The following is a 20,713-nucleotide window of genomic DNA, read 5'->3' on the forward strand; positions in this document are numbered from 1 at the left end:
GATGGATGGATGGATGGATGGGTAAATATGTAAGTAAATAAATAAGGAGTCCTGGTGGCACAATGGTTAAGTGTTTGGTTGTTAATGCAAAGGTTGGCAGTTCGAATCCACCCAGCAGCTGTAGAGGAGACCCTAAGCTCCTTTAAGATCCTAAGGCTGAGGTTTCAACCCAGTGCCGGAGGGCTCAGCCATCTCTGAGGTCATGGGACCTAGAAGCAGAAGCCTCAACTACAGTGAGATGAAACATCAGATGGACTGTGAGATCACTGGGAGGGCAGAGGTCACAAAGCTCTAGAGAAAGAGAGAGGGGTGTGTGTGTGTGCGCGTGTGTGTGTGTAGAATGAAGGTCATTTCAGAAGCCATAGCTGATGATCTCCTGAGGTACATCATCACCCCCCTCTGAGGGCCTGCCTTCCCAAGGGCTCACTAAGCCAGAGGCCAAAGCGTCCCCCTCCCCTTCACCTACCATCCAGGTCTTCATGCCCTTTCAGGGCTGAGGGAAGAGGGGCTAAAGGAAGGCGGCGGTCCATGTATATATTTCCCTCCTCTTCCACATAGCCCCCCAGACCTTTTGTACATTTTTTTTTACAGGGGTGCTCCTCCCAACAACCCCACTTCCTGGTTAATTAAATTCTCAGACTGATTAAAAACAAAAAGACCTGGTGATCTGCTACTGTAAAGAGTACAGCCTGAAAAACCCTATGGGGCAGTTCTACTATGTTATATGGGTAGCTATGACTTGGAAACCAACTCGACGATGCCTAACAACAACAAAAAAGCAAGTAAGTAATAGTGATAGTAGGTTAGATGGCTGTAAGCTATGGAGAAAAATGTTGCAAGGAAGGAGAGCAGGAGGCTGTCAGGGAAGCTTGTGGAGAAGGCAGTGTTGGAATGAGATAGGGAGCTAGAGCCCTGGCTGTCTGGGGAAGATCCATTGGCAGCGAATGGTAAGAACACAGGCCCTGGGAGGGAGTGGGTGGGGTGCTCTAGGAGCTGCAAGGAGGCTCATGGGGCTGGAGCTGAATGAGGGTGGGAGTGGTATGGGATGGAGGCAGAAAGATACTGGGTGGGGGAGCAACTCCTCTGGGCCTCACAGGCCCTGGCCAGAATTTGAGCTTTTATGATACATGAGATGGAGTCATTGGAGGTGAACAGAGGAGGGGCAGGATCCAGCTTAAGTTAAATGGGATCAGGTTGTGTGGACTTATGTTATATGAAAACCACTTACCACACTGGTGAGTGCAAAGCACTTAATACATGTCAGTTGTTGCCATTATTAAGTTTATTGAAATGTGAGGGAGGGCAGGGACAGGGCATCACAGAGTGGCAAATGGTTTCCTGTGATGAGTGTGTGTGAGTGCCCGTGTGTTTGAGACTGTTTTGTGAAACACCATTGCCCTTGCTCTGACAGCTGAGAAGGGTTCTAACAGAAGTCGAGGAAATCAGATAGTAAACATGAGTGGAGATGACTAGGCTTTGGGTCTGAAACTAGATCAGCACATGTCCTGATTTTGTGATTAAACTGCCTCACGGCGGAGTAAGTGTTTAGTTGAGCAGACACTGAGGATACCACAACGAGCAGACTGATGTGGTATCATTGAATTTAGATCTCTTCTCTTGGGCGGTGTGTGATACTGATGTTAAACAAATAATTATTCAGTTTTAAAACTGTGATAAGTGCAATGAGAGATGAGTTCAGGGTGTTTTAGAATGCATGGACCTCACAGTCGTGGCGAGGAGTTTCTCTGAGGAACGGATCTTTCAGTTGAGATATGAGGAAGGGAGAAGAAGGTGGCCTGGTGGAGGGTAAAGCGAGATAGGGCCCTCAGGGCGAGGGAACGGCATAGGCAAAGGTCCTGTAGTAGGAAGGAGGAAGTGAATGCTGGGGGCCTGGAGAGCAGACAGTGTGGGCAGAGTGGTAGGCTGAAGCTGAAGGGTGGTTCATATATGAGCTTCAGGCAATGTGGGGATTTTGGTCTTTTTTTATGAGTGCGAAGGGCAATGTCAAAGGGTTTTCAGCAAGAGGGTGACCTGACCAGACTTACATTAAACCACTCTGGCTGAGTGTGGACAATGTCTGGAAGGAGGACAAGAGTTGGCTCCTGACCTATATAGAGGCCCTTGCAGGATCAGACTGGTCAAACTGCTATACGGTGAGAACTGAGGTGCAACAGGAGGGTCCTTCCAAATATCAGCCCCGTGCGCTGGCTTGAAAGCCTCCTGGTTAGTGTCCTTTGTTTGGCTTTAGCCTTGTGAAGGTGCCGATTTCTTTCCATCCCCCACTATACTAATGCTTTTGGCCCTTGACAAAATATCATAGGCATTGTAATCAGCCTGGGTTGGGATCCCAGTTCTGCCCCCTACTGTGCTTGTGACTTGGCCAAGTCTCTCTAACTTCTATGCCTCATCTCCTAAAATGGGCAAAATACCTCTCACCATGCCAGGCGGTTTGGGAGGACTAAATGAAATAACTACAACTAAGGGTCTGTCCCAATGCCTGTATAGGTAGAAGTTCAACTAATGCTAGTTTCAGACTATTCTGCAAATGAACGTTTCTCTTATGAGAACTAGTCTCTTGAAGCTGGGTTTCTATTCCACAAGAGCACGTGAGGGAGAGAGTGTGAAATGCGATGGCGTGAGATACGGGAAACCATGACCTTCACTCTGGGGCCTACCAGCCTACTGGTAGTCTGAGAATTAAAAATATGGACAAGTAGTTTTAAGAGATTCAAACAAAATGTGCTGAACAAATGTGAGATATAACCATTGGAAGATTAAAGAGCTTTCTTTTCTTTTTTAAATAAACTTACTTCCAAGATGAATGAACATATATTTAAAAAGGAACAAATACCATCAAAATACTAAATTGAAAAATAGGTGCCACATTTATCCTAAGTATAGTTAAGATTGGGCTATTTCAACTTGTATGGACTGTGTGCTTGAGTGTTTACATATATGGAAATATCATTCATTCAACAAATAATAATTGATTATCTTTTATGTTGCTGAAATGATGCTCGATGCTACTTACCAGCGACAGATTCAGCCCCAATGTCTATTTCTTCCTTGGGAGACCACACACTTTCTAACTTGATTCCTCAATTGGAAAGCAAAGGGCCAAACTCTGGTTTCAGTTTCACTAGGTGTTTTAATTGCTCCTATAAAGTGTCGAGGGTTAATTGTGTGTATAATCATCTCTTAAATTCCATTATCTTGAAAGTTTCTACCCAAAAATCCTGACATTCAAATTTCAAAAGTTTTTTTTTTTTTTAAATGATGAACCTCAAGGGATTCATCTCATGAAGTTGCAGAGAATAAAAATGTGGCTCAGAGATAATTACAAAACAGAAAAATAGGTGTGTGACTACATCAAAACTTATACTCTCAGGTCCACCAAGACCCATAAACCCATTAAACCCTCTTCTGGTATTGAACATAAAAGGAGCCCTGGTGGTGCAATGGTTACGTGTTCGACTGCTCACCTAAATGTTGCTGGTTTGAACCCACCCAGCTGTTGTGAGCAGATTTAATGAACTGCCCCTGTAAAGATTACAGCCTAGAAAACCCTACAGGGCGGTTCTACTTTGCCACATGGGGTTGCTATGAGTCAAAATCTACTCGATGGCACCTAGTGACAACACTGAACATAAATACAGGAGAGGGGAGAGGGCAACATGTGTCCCCTCATCCCCCATTATAACATGCTCCTTGTGCCAAATATCCTGTCTTGATGTTCCCCCTGACTCCTGAAATGTGTGTGATTGTCAGAAACATGATACTACAGTAAATTAACCAGGCAAATTGTGAAATATGAGTCATGGTTTTATTTATTCTACAGTCGTGAAGATTGCAAAATTTTTATTAAGATAGAAACTGAGGACACTGAATGGCACTTCATGGCCAGGTCTGCCAGTCTCATGTCACACTGTTCTCCTCACCCATCCCCTACAACTCTAGTCACACTATGCCTCCTCGAGGGAGATTAATCCACTGCTCAGTGCTCTGCACCCAGAAAATTGCCTGCTTCAAGGCCCTTTCAAATGGCCCTTACAAGTACCTTGCTGTTAGCCTGCTCTCCAGCTGGGGAGGTGGTAAGTTTTGTTGTCCTGTAGGCAACATCCCTCCAGCTGTGTAGACCCTGGAGTCCAGCCCTCCACCCATGCCTGCCCTTGACAGTATCCCTGCCCTGCAGCTGAGATTGTCCCAGTCACCAATTACCTGATCTAAACTCCATTCTCTAAAGAACCCAGTCTTTGAAAATTGATTCCTACTAATGTGCTTGTTCGTTACTTTTTCCGGGAAGGAGGTGGTATCTTAAAGTGATCTTTGGTAGATAATGCCTCAACCCAATGGAGTCCTAAGTGTCCATGGGGTTACCTGAAGGTTACCATAGGGAGCCAGGAAACCCCTGAAGAGTAGAGGCTCCAGCCCTCTACCCCTGCTTGAACCAGGGGCATTCTGCTTTTATATGCCTACTCTACTGGAGTTGGAGTCCCTGGGTGGTGCAAATAGTTAATGCGCTCAGCTGTTAACCAGAACGTTGGCTATTCTAGTCTACCCAGAGGTATTTTGGGAGAAAGGCCCGGTGGTGATCTACTTCCACAAGATTGACCACTGAAAACCCTATGGAGCACAGTTATACTGTGACACACGTGAGGCCACCCTGAGTCGGAGTTGGCTTGATGGCATCTAGTTTACTGGTACATGGGAGCCATGCAGAGGGGTCAGTAAGAAGGTGAACTCTGTAGCCAGACTGCCTTGGATTGAACCCGAGTCCCACCACCTGATAGCTGTGTGATGCTGAGAAGGTCTTTTAACCTCTCTGTGCCTCAGTTCCGTCATCTGTAAAATACTGATAATAATAGTACCCTTTACCTACCTTATGGAAACCCTGGTGGCGTAGTGGTTAAGAGCTATGGCTGCTAACCAAAAGGTCAGCAGTTCAAATCTACCAGGCGCTCCTTGGAAACTGTATGGGGCAGTTCTACTTTGTCCTATAGGGTTGCTATAAGTCAGAATCTACTCGATGGCAACAGGTTTTGGTACCTACTTTACAGGGTTGTTGTTAGACTAAATGAGTTAAAACATCTGGCGCACAGTGAACACTATTAAAGTTATTTTCTGTTATGATATATATGGAAGTACTCTGCAAGATTCCATTGGAAAGAAGATTTCCACAGCTTAAAAACAGAGGTAAAACAAGCAAACAAAACCCAAAACTCGCACTATCTTCACTCAAAATTTGAATAACTTATTGGAATTCTGCCACCCAGGGCAGGTTTCTTGGCGCCTCTCAAATCCTAAGTGTGGGGCTGGTCTGCGTTTATACTAGACCAACCAGATGACAAGAACGTTTTACACGCACAGTTGCTGACTTGAGAGGACTTGAATTCAATGTCTGAGCATTATTTTATTCATTCTACTCATCTATGAGGTTTTTTTTTTTTTCCCCAAGATACATTAAGTTTGCAGGATTGAGTCCACTCAGAGCCACCTTGGAAGAAAGGCCTTGGCAATCTATTTCTGAAAAATTATCCATTGAAAACCCTATAGAGCACAGTTCTACTCAGACACATGGGGTTGCCATGAGTCAGAAGCAACTTGGTGGCAACTTTTTGTTTTAAGCTAATAATATTAGGCTGTATTCCTGATGTGTGCCAAGCAAGAGACCCTTCGCTCACAGTGTGACAGAGACCATGTGATGAAATGTTTTCTGGTTTTTGAGGACAGGAATCAGATATCTATTATCGAAGAATGCTATGGAATCTGCTACGATAGCTTTTAACATCTGGATATGTGTTAGATCTTTTCCCAGAATAATGATCTAAATTTTGTTCTTTCAAATTCAGTGCTAGTTGTACTATGACTTTGTGCATTTTGAATATGAGTGCAATTATCACTCAGAAAAATCATGGGTGTGGGGGAAGAAGGTGGTTTTTGGAATAAGGCTCCCCCACCCACTGGCTGCCACACCCTCTTAAAGACTCCTACCTCAGAGCCTTTGCACCTGCTCTCTCTGACCTTTGCAGGCTCGGATGCTCCTACCTTAGCCAGCTTCCTCCTCTACAGTCCCAGCAGCCCTCCCACGCCTCAGGCCATGCTGACTTTACCATCTCAGAGAATCACCCATCACTGATTGCCTGCATTTAGATCAACCACTGAAACCCTGTGGAGCACAGTTATATTGTGACACACATAAGGTCACCAAGAGTCGGAGCTGGCTTGACAGCACCTAGGTTACTGGTATATTGGAGCCATGCAGTGGGGTCAGTAAGAAGGTGAACTCTGTAGCCAGACCACCTGGAATTGAATCCGAATCCCACCACCTAATAGCTGTGTGATGTTGAGAAGGTCTTTTAACCTCTCTGTGGCTCAGTTCCGTCATCTGTAAAATATTGATAATAATAGTATCCTGTACCTACTTTGTGGAAACTCTGGTGGTGTGGTGGTTAAGAGCTATGGCTGCTAGCCAAAAGATTAGCAGTTCAAATCCACCAGGTGCTCCTTGGAAACTGTATGGGGCAGTTCTACCCACTGGGCCTGCCTCCTGTGGGCTCCCCAGCACTCTGTGGTTGCCTTGCATGGTACTTATCGCCCTGATTTGTTGGTCTCCCCTGCACCCTTGTGAGGTCTTTGAAGGCCGGGCCTGTGCCCAGGTAATTTTTTATTCTTGTGAAAGTCACAGGACCTGACACTTAGGTGGCCAATTACCATCCAGTTGACTCAACTCATGGTGACCCTATGTGTGTCAGAATAGAACTGTGCTCCATAGGGTTTTCGATGGCTGATTTTTTGGAAGTTGATCATCCGGCCTTTCTTCCAAGGTACCTTTGGGTGGAGTCAAACTTCCAAACTTTAGGTTAGTAGCCAAGCACATTAACCATTTTAACTACCCAGAGACTCTTAGTAGGTGCTTAATAAAAGTTTATGGAATGACTGAAGAAACCAGGCTACTCTTCAGTTAATGGGTAACATATTGATCAACATCTTAACCACTTGGGATATGTGGCATGTAGTGTTGACCCAATATTGAAGTCTTCAAATTTGGAAATGATTCTCTCCCCAACCCCCACTTTAAAAATGTTAGTTGCATTTATTCAAGGTTCTTATTATATGATTAATGTAACTCATTGTAGAGGCAGCAGAGCTGAGCTTCCAACTCTCCAGAATTCTGCTGCCACTGAGTTGCATAGTGATCACCAACTTGAGTGTGGCTAGGAACAAGGATGAAAACAGAAGCCTGAGGCATTTAACAACATTAGGGTAGTGTCCCATCCAGTAGGAACATACTACCACCAAGGAAGAAGAGCCAGGAGCAGACCCAGGGTCACTGTGCTGAGAACCTCCTAGACCCAGGGAAAGATTGATGAGGACCTTCCACCATACTGGACAGAGAGAAAGCCTTATCCTAGAGCCAGCATCCTGATGTCAGACTTTTAGCCTTCTAAACTGTGAGAAAATAAATTTCTGTTTGTTAAAGGCACCAACTTGTGGTATTTCCACTATAGTAGCACTAGATAACTAAGACAGAATTTGGTACTGAGAGTGAGGTGCTACTCTAACAGATACCTAAAATGTGGCAATGGTTTTGGAATTGGGTAATGGGTAGAGTCTAGAAGAGTTTTAAGGTGCCTAATTGTAAAAGCCTAGATTGACTTGAAGAGACTGTTTGTGGAATTATGGAGGTCAAAGGTAATTCTAGTGAGGGCTCAGAAGGAAGTGAGGAGAACTGTAACACCAGAGAGGGTGCAGACAGCGAAAAGCAGTGGCAGAGAAACTGCGGTAGCAGAGCCAAGGGACTAGCGCGAGATGGCGGTGGAGCCAACCCATAGCATGAGAGAGCTAACTGCCTTCAGGCCAAGAGGCCAAGGAACCAGGAAGCAGAAGTTGAAGAGACAAAGAGCATCAGAAGCAGAGCTCCCTCAGTCTTAAAGGGTAGGGCCATGACCTCTGGCGTCTCCATGTAGCATCAAATCCCACTACGTTGCTCTAAGCCCAGTCCAAAAAGTTCCGTTGCATGAAAGGTAAAGTCTTTACAGCCAGTACTGGGATGAGGACATGCCCAATCTCTTCGTGTCTGAATTCAAGTCATAGGATGGGAATGGAGGTTTTTACAGGGTTTTATTGCCCTTGGGTCTGAGAAACGTTTGTTGTTTGGTTGATTAATACTCTGCCATTTATACTGACCACATGGCTTCATTTTGAGAGCTCTGAATGCACAAGGGCTACTGGGTAGAAGGGGAAGCAGGTTTTTGGGAGCATGTGTCAAAATCTTTCTTGATATTTCTTTGTCTTAAGGCACACAGGCATCAGAATTTTAACCTTAATATAATTATATTTCTGAACTCAGAAAAACACTGTGGTATCATTTTATTAGCAAAGTGATGTTAGTAGCTAAAGTTCAGTGAGAGCCAGGTGTGGTATTAAGTGCTTTTATACAGATTATCTTATTTATTCCTGGCAATATGTCTATAAAAGTAGGTACAACTACATTTTACAGGTAAGAAAATGGAGATTCAGTGCGTCTAGATGAGTTTCTACAGTCATCCAACTAGAAGGTGATGAGGCTGGGATTTTAACCAAGGTCTGGCCCCAAAGCCTGGATGCTTCTCTCTCCTCAGATGGCTTCCTCTGATAAGTACAGGGCATTTATTTCCATATATACTCTGGCTGCATTCTCCAAACAGTTCAAAGAGCTGTAGAAAATATTTTGAGAACTTTCGCTCAGATAGACCTTCAGCAAATATGCCTTATTTTGCTTGAGAAGTTCTCTGTTTCTTGCTCTTTTGTCCATTCATTGATTGCTTTAAGACAGCAACTGAACTGCCACACAGGGCTTCGCTAATAGATAGGTGACTCTGGTTCATACCAAAGATGTGATTACTAGAGGTCTCCATCCCCAGCACTCCCTCATTTCTCCTCTCAGCACAGGAAAGGGAAAGCCTGGAATGTGGTGAGGTTGAATTCAGGCATATCTTCTTGAACTTGGATCCATAAGCCTTAAATGGAAAATTTACAAGGCAAAGAGCCCTCCTGGGGGTCCCACTGTGAAGTTACAAATCATGTTTGTTCTACTGGTCCCCCCGCCCCCCATCATGGGAGCTTGTGACCAGTGTGCATCCTCTACCTCTTGCACTCTTATCTTTACCTCTGAAGAACTGTAGAGAGAAATCACAGGAGTTGGAAATTCTGACTTACCTTTTGCTCTTAGTTGTTACGCTGAGGCTGGGGGAGCCCCGTTCTTAGAATATGATAGTGAAAGATTATGAATGATGATTGCAGCTGTCATCTGGGGAGGGGGATTTAAGAGCCTCTTGCTCAAAGTTGAAAGGAATGGCCAAAGAAGCGAAGATATTTATGTCTTATGTGAATGCTCACCAAAGGGTGACCTTGGTAAAGGAAGATTTTAGCAATCAGGTGAATAGGATGACACACTCTGTGGATACCAGTCAACCTTTTTCCCCAGCCACTCCTGTCATTGTCCAATGGGCTCATGAACAAAGTGGTCATGATGGCAGGGATGGAGGCTATGCCTGGGCTCAGCAACATGGACATCCACTCACCAAGGCCAACTTGGCTACAGCCATGGCTGAATTCCCAATCTGCCAGCAGCAGAGACCAACAGAGTCTCTGGTATGACACTATTCCTTGGGGCGATCAGCCAGCAACCTGCTGGCAGGTTGATTACATTGGACCATTTCCATCATGGAAAGGACAGCATTTTATCCTTACAGGGATAGATACTTACTCTGTATATGGATTTGTCTTCCCTGCACACAATGTTTCTGCTAAAACTACCATCCGTGGACTGACAGAATGCCTTATCCACCATCATGGTATCCCACACCACATCGCCCCTGACCAAGGAACTCACTTCACAGCAAATGAATTCATGGAATTCACTGGTCTTACCATGTTCCCCATCATCCCAAAGCAGCTGGCTTGACAGAATGATGGAATAGCCAATTATGGCACCAGCTAGATGGCAATACTTTACAGGGTTGGGGCAATGTTCTCTAGGAGGACATTGTATATGCTCTAAACCAGAGTCCAATATATGGTGCTGTTTCTTCCATAGCCAGGATTCATGGTTCCAGGAATCAAGGGTGGGAATGGGAGTGGCACCACTCACTATTACCCCCAGTGGCCCACTCCCTGAGGTGTGGCCTGCATCCAATATACATGGATGTTCCTGCAAAGCTCACCTTCTCTCAAGTCTTCATCTGACTCGTCATCCCTTAACCTCTGGTTCTTGGGATGTGAACCAGCAGCCTGCCACCTGACATGCTGATTTTGTCAGCCCCCGCAGCCGTATAAGTCAAGAGAAACCTTGAGTCTGATGCCTGATCTACGGCTTTGGGACTTGCCAGCCTCCACAACTACATGAGCCATTTCCTTGAAATAAACCTCTCTCTATGTATTTATGGAAACCCTAGTGGTGTAGTGGTTAAGAGCTATGGCTGCTAACCAAAAGGTCGGCAGTTCAAATCTACCAGGTGCTCCTTAGAAACCATATGGGGCAGTTCTAGTCTGTCCTGTGTTTAATATATATATACATACACTTCACTGGTTTTGTTCCTCTAGAGAATCCAGTCCAAGCCAGAGCCCTTGCTCAAAGTGGGAAGGAAAATGAGGCAATTACGTAAGTGTAGAGGAAATTCACTTTTATTTCCTTAAAAGCATTCTTTATTGGAAGAGTCACACTCCTAGGATCTCAGGCAATCGTGGTAGACTATGAAAGTTTGCTGTGTGGAGAGAGAGGGAGGGCAGAGAGGGGAAAAAACCATCTGGGACCTGAGTGAATCTGAGCTGTTAAAAAGTTGTTGGTCTTGCCAGATTCCAACTAGGTTTGACAGCTGTTAAATAAGGCACCTGAGAAAATAGCTTTAATTTTGCAATTTGGAAATAGAAGGGAAAATTCACCAGGATTAGATGCACAGAAAGAGTACAAGGGACTTTCCTGGGCCTGTGCAGAGGCTTCTAGGTGTGACTCACTGAGCCCTGGTATACAGGGAATAGATTGTCGTCCTGCTAGGATGGAAAAGGCGCATTTTCTCCCCTCTGAATCTGGACACTAACAATGACAAGCTTAAGGCAAAGCCTGTTAGGAAACCGCCTCTGTGCAACACCCCCCTCTACTGGGCTCTTGCATGGAAAACAGTTACCCCAAAGGCTCTAAGCCTCCTTAGAATCTTCTAGGAGCTTTTTCTTCACATTAAAGCACATTTTAGAGTTGGCCAAGGTGATTTCCCCTGCCCTCTCCGCTATGCGTTGATTCAGATGAAAAATTCTCTATCTGCACATGCACCCAAGAAAGATAAGACATACACCCAGGGAGATGAATGAAACGATAACAGGGGAATGAATGGACTCTTAGGGCCTCAGAAAACCCGATTGTTTCCCTGGTGGGGATTGAGGTCCAGAGAGGGGAGTTACTGCTGAAGACACCCAGCTGGTAAGAGGCCACACTGGGGCTTAAACCCCCTTCTCCTGTGTTCCTTAGTGTTCTTTCTCCAGTGACAGAATGCCTTGTAAATGTTCAGGGTAGCTGACTCTTGAGAGGGGCTTCTGGTCGTGGAAATCATAGGACTAGTCTAGGGAGGCTGTTTCTCTCTCTGAGTCTCCTTCCCTGCCCAGAGAGGGATTTTCTGTGGTTCCAAGTGACCCCAGGGAAATGGTCTGGCCCCAGGTCCCTGTGACCCACAGACCTTAATTAAGCCTAGGGAGAGCCTGGGTGATGTGCCAAGTACCTCCATGCCCTTCCTAATCCCAGGGCCTAGGCTCTTCCCCATGAGAGTCACTCCTTCCAGAGCAGTGCTGTCCAGTAGAACTTTCTGCCATGATGGAAATGTTCTATATCTGCACTGTCCAATGTGGTAGCCAATACCCGACCCCCCCAAAAAAAACAAACCCAAACCCATTGCTGTCACGTTGAATCTGACTCATGGCAACCCCATGTGTTACAGAGTAGAACTATTCCATAGGGATTTTTTTGGGCTATAATCTTAACAGAAGCAGCTCGCCAGGGTTTTCTTCCACAGTATTGCTGGGTGGGTTCTAATTGCCCACCTTTAGGTTAGTAGTCGAGCACAATTTACTTGGCCACCAAGGACCTCTACTACTTAGCACTCGAAATGTGGTTAGTGTGACAAAGAAACTGAATTTTAATTTAATTTTAATTAATTTTAATTTAAATAGCCTCAAGTGTCTAGTGGCTACCTACCGGACAGCACAGTACTAGAAGGGCCCATTGATGTAGCACTTGGGCAACAAACTATTAGTTTCCTTATTAGGTTAGTAGATATCACCTGGTGATTAGCAGGGCTGTGTGGCAAGGACAGGACCCCGGCTGTGGCAGAGGAGCAAGTACAAACAGCACTGGAGCTGGAGTCAAAACACCTGGGTTGTCATCTTGTTTGTGTCCCAGAGTAGCCACATGGCTCTGGGAAAGACCTAATTCCTGGGCCTCTGTTTTCCTGTCTGTGAAATGGGGAGGCTGCTGGTCCTTAGCCTTTTTGCTATTTAGGAACCCTTTATTTTTTTCTGCCTGTTTAAGGGGCGGGTGGTGGGGGGAAGCTTATCTATACCACAAATAGCACTTATTAAGCAATAAAACAAACAACAAACAAAACCCAACAAAAAAACAAACCAGTTGCTGTTGAGTTGGTTTCGACTCATAGTTTCCCCATCTGTGCAGCGTAGAGCTATATTCCGGAGGGTTTGCAAGGCTGTGGCCTTTCAGAAGTCAGTCACCAGGCTTTTCTTCCGAGGTATCTCTGGGTGGACTGAACTACCAATCTTTCTTTTGGGTAGTGGTCGAGTACTTAACTATCTGTGCCACCCAGGGACTTCTTATTAAGCAGTAAGTGCTGCCATTTTAAATTGCTTGGTAAAGTAGAGGGTCACCAAAAAAGAGGAAGACCCTCAACAAGATGGATTGATACAGCAGCTGCAACAATGGGCTCCAACAGGGCAACAATTGTGAGGATGGCGCAGGACCGGGTAATGTTTTGTTCTGTTGTACGTGGTGTTGCTGTGAGTCGGAACTGACTCGATGGCACCTCACAACAGCAACAATAATCAGGACTTTTTATCAGCTCCAGCTGACCTGAGTGGTCACATCACATTTATAATTCCATCCAAAAGCAAAGAAACCTAAGGTATAATTGGCCTGTTAGCTCTCGATGAGGCACATGTGTGCTTTTTGAGTGGCCTTTTGAAATATTGAAAATACCTCTAGAACCCCCATTATTGCTTCCTGGGGCCTTTAGGGGGCTCAGGGACCAAGGTTAGAATTCATGGGAGGATCTAGTCAGGGGTTGGGAGAGGGAGTGTTGGTGTGGTGCTCCTTGGGGGGTCTGGGCCTCGTTGGAACCAACCACTGAAATGCAGATGGAAAAACTGTGCAGACGAGGATTTTTGCTGGCTTCACCCTTTTGCTTATGATAGTGCTTGGGGGCCACTGGGAGATGTTAGATCCGTCTTGATCTGGCCTTCAGACCAGGCAGCAACCAGCCACCACGCCAGGCTGTCCCTCCCTGCCCCGATCCAGGCACCACTTCCACCAGCAGGGGACAGAGCATGAGGCAAAGGGCCATTTGATTCCCAGCATGTGACTCTCCAAGGCTCTGAGAGGTGCCACAGAGACGGTGGTGGGAGCAATGAGGCAGAACTTGAGAAAAATTTACACAGGAAGTGGTAAGGAAGCGCCCTCTCCCTTCTGAGGGTCTTTGAGAGTGGAATGGTTTCTTTGAAGGACGTACTTTCAGGTTCAGCTAACATTGGTGCAGCACTTCTGGACTGGGTTATCTCATTGGATTCTTAAAGGCATTTCTCTGTGAGGGAGACGATATTACTCCACCCTATACGTAAGGAGTCTCGAGTGGTGCAAACGGTTAACCCACTTGGCTGCTAACCAAAAGGTTGGAGGCTCAAGTCCACCCAGAGACTCCTTGGAAGAAAGGCTGGTGATCTACTTCCAAAAAATCAACCACTGAAAACTCCATACAGCACAGTTGCATCCTGACACACCTGCGGTCACCATGATTTGGAGTTGACTTGACGGCAAACATGTAAGGAAGCAAAGGACCCAGGAGGCTAAGGGACCAGGTCAGGATAATTCAGCTGGTAAATGGTAATGCCAGGGTTCACAACCAGGACACAATCAAGAATCTGAATTTGGACAATATGGTAGAGTCCTTCATATGCTACCTCTAATGGAAGAATGAGGAGCCTGGGTAGAGCAATGGTCGAGTGCAGGGCTGGTAACCGAAAGGTTGGTGGTTTGAACTCACCAGCAGCTCTACGGGAGAAAAGACCTGGCGATCTGCTCCCTAGCCTAGGAAACCCTGCAGGGCAGTTCTACTTTGTCTTATAGGGTAGCTATGGGATTAACTCGAAGGCACACAACAGCAACAACAATGGAAGAATATGACCTGTGATGACTTGCTCTTACTGCCAGGCACTATTTTGTCAGGAACTCCTCCTTTAGCTCAAGAAACATCTTTCCTTGGTCCTCACATCATCTCTCCTTCACCTATTGCTTCAGAGAATTGGTGTACAGGTTTTGTGTACACGTTTATGTATATAGGTTTTCATTTTTCAAAGATCTTTCTCACACTGGCTAATTTTCTTCTAGAAATCCCTGGGTGGTACAGACAGTTAAGTGCTTGACTACTAGGTGGAAGGATGGTGGTTTGAGCTCACCCAGAGGTACGTTGGAAGACAGGCCTGGCGATCCGCGTCCAAAAGGTCACAGCCTTAAAATCCATATGGAACAGTTCTATTCTGCCCACATGGGGTTGCCATGAGTCAGAACAACCAACAACAAAAACAAAATTGCCTTTTCCCAAGAACACGGGTAGGTAGGTGGAGCCAACCTTCTTGTTCCCATTTCATAGGTGCATAACCTGAGGTTCAGGAGTTACTTGACTTTGCCAATGATTTCTGGTTGACTAAATGAAAGGGAAATTTTCTGGCTCATATATTTGCCCTTTGAATTTCTCTAGGTCCAAGTTATGTACCCAGTGCAGTGCCCTTCTGATTTTTTTTTTCTTTTTTGTTGTTTTTAAGAAAAGATTTTTATGCACTCCATTTTTGATAAAGAATCAGCTGTCCCACTCTGGGAAGTTTAATGTAGATGTCATAGTTGTTAGCTGCCCTCGAATCAGCCTGGACTCATGGCAACCCCATGTGTTACAAAGGAGTACTGCTTCCTAGGATTTTCTGGTGGCAGAATGGTTAAGCACTTGGCTGACAACTGAAAGGTTGGCGGTTTCAACCCACCAGTGGCCCTGCAGGAGAAAATACCTGGCAATCTGCTTCTGTAAAGATTACAGCCGAGGAAACCCTATGGGGAAGTTCCACTTTGTCATATAGGGTTGCTATGAATCGAAATTGACCTGATGGTACATAACAACAGCAAACACTTTATAGAAGCAGATCACCAGGCCTTTCTTCCATGGCACGGCTGGGTGGGCTCAAATCCCCAACCTTTAGATTAGCAGCCAATCAAACTGCTTGCTATAACAGGGCTCCTGTAGGGTCGATAACCAAAAAAAAAACCAAATCCATTGTTGTTGAGTCCATTCTGACTCATAGCAATCCTACAGGACAAAGAAGAACTGCCCATAGGGTTTCCAAGGAGTGGGTGGTAGATTCAAACTGCCAACCTTTTGGTTAGCGGTCAAACACTTAACCACTGTGCCACCAGGGCTCCACAGTGTCAACAGAGCTTCCAAAATCTTTGTTGTTATTGTTAGCTGCCATTGAGTTGGCCCTGACTCATGGCAACTTTGCGCACAATGGAACGAAATGCTGGCCACTTCTGCACCTTCCTTATGATGGGTTTCGGATGGGACTGTTGTGATACATAGGGTTTTTTATGGGCTGATTTTTGGAAGTAGATCACCCGGCCTTTCTTCCTAGTTTGTCTTAGTCTGGAAGCTCTGCTGAAACCTGTTAAGCATCAAAGCAACACGCAAGCCTCCACCGATGTACTGGTGGCTGTGCATGGGGTGTATTGGTTGGGAATCGAACCTGGGCCTCCTGCATGGAAGGTGAGAATTTTACCACTAAATGGCCAACGCTCCCTCCAAAATCTTTAGGTGGTTCAAAAATCTTATGAGAACAGGATTTTCCTGGTGTTTGCATGTATCTGTGTGGAGGGCCTGTGACCATCCATCATTTGAGACCTCAGAGAAGTTTAGCCTCACCAGGCCAGGTGAGAGCCTTGATCTGCTGAAGTAGTCAAACCAGCTAATAAGCGTGAAGGTGCTTTTGAAAAGCACAGGACCCTGAGCCTGTTTGGGGACTTCAGTTACACAAACACATCTTGCCTGGTCAGGCTGGGGCCTGGCTGAGCAAGGTCTACGGGGCTGCTTTATATTTACTTACTGTGTTTGCTTATTTTTAAATAAACATTAACTGAGCATCTACTATTTACCAAACATTGTCTTAGGCCTGTGCACAGTCATTATCCTTTTGCATCAGGCTTCTATTTAATTAGGGTTTTGTTTGGTGAGAGGACTGGAGCTACAGGGTTAAAATAATCATAGACTTCTCTTCTTCCCTTCTTAGCTTTTCAGATTTTATTTCCCAGGAGATGGTGTTCAGTTGTTTGATTTTACGATTTACGATGATGGAGGGTTTTTTTTTTTTTTACATTAAATGCTTGCCAAAGAGGTGTGTTCTACTGAGGGTATACATCAGGCTGGAATGAGTCTGCGGCGAAGGCTGTTCCACCAGGGGGAGGGGACAGCAACATTAATAAACTGAGATCACAGAGGAGAAGGGGGTGGGGAGCCCAGGGCCTTTGTTGGAAAGATATTAATAGGGATAATGCCTACATTCTTAGCTGAAGAAACTATTTGATCTCCTGAGCATAGCTCTGATGTCTCTTATGATATGTATTAAATGCAAAACCCCCTCCACTCAGAAAGTCATTTGTCAAATCAAGCAGACTACAAAGTCCGGAGCCTCATAAAAAAAGCCAGGCGTGGCATGTCCGTCAGCAGCTGTACGGAGATGGAGGAAAGGGGCCTGGGGAAGCCTCCGTAGAATGGGGACCTGCCTAGCCAGCTTAGCGTGTCGGTGTATGGTCTGTTGAGGTACACGGTTTTGTTGGTCATGAGTCCGAGGTGGGGAAGTAATTAACCTGACATTAATACAGTGCCTATAATGTGCTTGAGAGAGGCACTTTTAAATCTGTTTTTTTCATCTAATTTGGACAATGATCTGATCAGCTAAGGGGCATGACTCCTTTTTAAGAATGGAGTAGGGTTAGGGGGAACTGCTTGGTGGTGCAAATACTTAAGCGCTGGACTACTAACCAGAAGGTTGGCGGTTCAAACTCATCCAGAGGCACCTTGGAAGTAAGGCCTGATGATTTGCTTCTGAAAGGTCACAGCCTTGAAAACCCTATGGTGCACAGTTCCGCTCTGCACACACGAGATTACCTTGGGTTGGAATTGACTCGAGGGCAAGTTACAACAGCATGGTTAGGGGAGAAGGGAAAGGAAGGGAAGGAGTGGGTAGAGATGAGCCTCAAGCTACGCTTATGGGCCACTCTAACCTAAGACCAAGCAGAGAAAATGGATGATTTTTCACTGTATTTGGGGTAGGGGGTGTGCTTCTAAAAGAAGATCTTTCTGGTCAAAGTATCTCCCATGTTGGACTAAAGTCGCTAATGAATCAGATTTTAAGCATGAGCCATGGACTCCAGGATCCCTCTGTTAAAATTTCCCCAAAATCCTCTGCGAGAGAAGCAAAGTCCCCCTGGCATCAGCATGTGGTCAATTATCAGACTAGCGGAAAACTTGGAGGTTGGTTCCATTGAAAGAAATGGGCAGCCAAAGCTTGCATGGGTGTATCTCACCTCTGCCCACCACCCAGGCATCAGCACAGACCAAGTGTCCTACCTTGGACCTGTAGAATCTTTGTTTTGTTCTCTGCATGTGATGTTCTGGCCGTAGGTGACAACAGCATATTGGTCACGTTTCCTCACCTGGAAAATGGGGAGGTTGGTGGAGGGTGTTGATAATTTATAGGATGCTGCTCTGGCCAGGGCCATTTGCTGTCTCTGGAATGGCCCTGACTGTCGGAGGAGAGATGCTTCACAACCAACTGGGCAAAGAGGGTTTTAGGAAAACCAGACAAGAACAAAAAGAGAGCATCACCTGGGGCTGGAAAGGGAAAAGCAAAAGATGAACAGGGATCTTGTAACTGTGACCACGTGCATGGAGCAAGGGAAACAGTCATGGCCAGGATTTCTCAAGTGTTTCTTAGGCTTTGTGTGAAGAGCTTTTTATGCAATATCTGATTCTATCCTCAAAATTACCATTTGAAGAAGATACAATTGTTATTCACATTTTGCAAATGAAGAAACAAAAAATCCAGCTGTCAAGTCGACTCTCACTCATGGTGACCCCGTGTGTGACAGAGAAGAACTGTGTTCCATAGGGTTTTCAATGGCTGATTTTTTGGAAGTAGACTGCCAGGCCTTTCTTCTGAGGTGCCGCTGGGTGGACTCCAACCTGCGGCCTTTTGGTTAGCAGTCAAGTGATAACAATTTGCACCACCCAGGGACTCCTTCGGACTAGGTCCAAAAGATTTTCTAGGCCCTAGAATGAAGAAAGAAATACGATCAGTTACATGTTCACTGGGACCGTAAGATCTGAACAAACTGGTAGCTTCAGAGAAACATAAATATGTCTGGTATTGAGATCAGAAAAAAAATGTCTGTCATGAGATAACATGGATGATCCACTATCATAAAGCAACACAACTTTCAAACCATATTATACCAAAGTGTATACACCCAAATGAGCACTGGCTGTTATGGAGCTCCCTGGCCCTTCATACACGCACGCAATATTCATGGCAAAATAACTGGAATTCCAGGAGGGAGGTGGCTCTTTACTTCCAGTGATGGAAAGGGGGCTCTGGCGCATACAAGGAAATGCACCCTTCCTGGAAATGGCAGCAGACTTTTCCAATGACACAGCCACAGTTGGAAAAGGAAATATCCTCAGTAGTAGCAAATTGTCATCTTGGAAAAAACTGTTTTAATTTTTGGAAGTAGAGTCAGACTCATTGAAATAAAGTAAATGTTTAAATTAAGATTCAGAGGCAGAAATGATAAGGCTGATTTTCTTGTACGGCCCATAAATCAACCCAATTTCTTGAGTGGACTTCCAAAAATCATTTGGCAGCAAGCCTTGGAATGAATGTATACGGCTTCCTGAGATGACAGCTTTGGGAATAGTGTTTATTTGTAGGAAAGGTTTTGGCGTATCGGTAAAAAAATCAGTTGTGTTATCTTAAGGGTCTTATTTCCCCAGTTAAAATATAAGACCCTGAGGGCCAGGGGCTCAGAGTGGATGCACAGCTTAACCTTGGTTGGTGTGAGTAGTACTTGATTCGGCCCTCCCTTCCCCGCCAGCTCCTTGCCCCTCTCAGAGTCTTCCCCTCCAACACCAACTCCATTCTCTGATGCTCTGAACAAAATCCTTGGAAGCACCCCAACTCTTCTTTTTGCCACTGTTATAGACTGAATTAGCCCTGGTGATGCTGTGATTAGGTGTTAGGCTGCTAACCAAAAGGTCGGCAGTTTGAATCCACCAGCCGCTCCTTGGAAACCCTATGGGGCAGTTCTACTCTGTTCTTGTGGGTTGCTACGAGTCGGATTTGATTCAATGTCAATGGATTTAGTTTTTTTTTTTTTTCTATTGTAGTTTGAATTGTGTCCCCTAAAAATATGTTTTGGAATCCTAACTCCTATGCCTGTGGATGTAATCCCATCTGGGAATAGGGTTTTCTTTGTTATGTTAATAAGGCCATATCGTTGTAGTGTTTTAAGCCAGTTACTTTTGAGATATAAAAGTTGCAGATCAGGCCCAGGAGCAAGGAAGCACAAATAGGGAAAGACTGATGCCATGTGGAGATTACCAAGGAACTGAGGAAGAAAAACTGAAAGAGACAAAGATTTTCCTCCAGAGGGGACTGAGAGAGACTTCCTCTAAAGTCAGTGCCCTGAATTTGAACTCCTAGCCTCCTAACTGTGAGAAAATAAATTTGTTTGCTAAAGCTACCCACTGTGGTATTCTGTTACAGCAGCACTAAGAAACTGAGACAGCCACCCTCCACATCCAATCTCTCAATAAATCCTGTTGGCTGCACCTTTAAAATATACCCCAAATAAGGATACTTCCCACAACTGCCATTGTTTCCATCCACATCCACACTATCACCATCTCTAGTCTGGATAATTGCAGTGGCCTCCTTACTGGCCTCTCTGTCTCCACCTTTGGCCCTGTGGTCTATTACACACCTGTTGTTGTTGTTAGGAGCCGTTGAGTCGATTCTGACTCATAGCTACCCTATGCACAACAGAACAAAACACTGCCCGGTCCTGTGTCATCCTCATAATTTTTGCTGTGCTTGAGCCCATTGTGGCAACCACTGTGTCAATTCATCTCGTTGAAGGTCTTCCTATTTTTCGCTGACTCTCTACTTTACCAAGCATGATGTCCTTCTCCAGGGACTGGTCTCACCTGATAACATGTCCAAAGTACATGAGATGAAGTCTCACCATCCTTGCATCTAAGGAGCATTCTGGTTCTACTTCTTCCAAGACAGATTTGTTCGTTCTTTTGGCAGTCCATGGGATATTCAATATTCTTCACCCACACCTAGTAGCCATTTAAGAAGCAGA

The 20,713-nt window shown here is 45.2% G+C and overlaps 1 long non-coding RNA gene across 1 annotated transcript in view; it reads left to right on the forward strand.

The window, feature by feature from the left end:
- The first annotated feature begins 662 nt into the window (after positions 1-662).
- LOC126071029 (uncharacterized) overlaps positions 663-20,713 on the forward strand; it is a 29,895-nt gene continuing 9,844 nt past the window's right edge. The window contains exon 1 of the long non-coding RNA XR_007516329.1: positions 663-782. This is a non-coding gene — a long non-coding RNA (uncharacterized LOC126071029). The remainder of the gene's footprint in view (positions 783-20,713) is intronic.

This window comes from Elephas maximus, chromosome 1 (genome assembly GCF_024166365.1).
Source record: "Elephas maximus indicus isolate mEleMax1 chromosome 1, mEleMax1 primary haplotype, whole genome shotgun sequence".
Classification (NCBI taxonomy): domain Eukaryota; kingdom Metazoa; phylum Chordata; class Mammalia; order Proboscidea; family Elephantidae; genus Elephas; species Elephas maximus.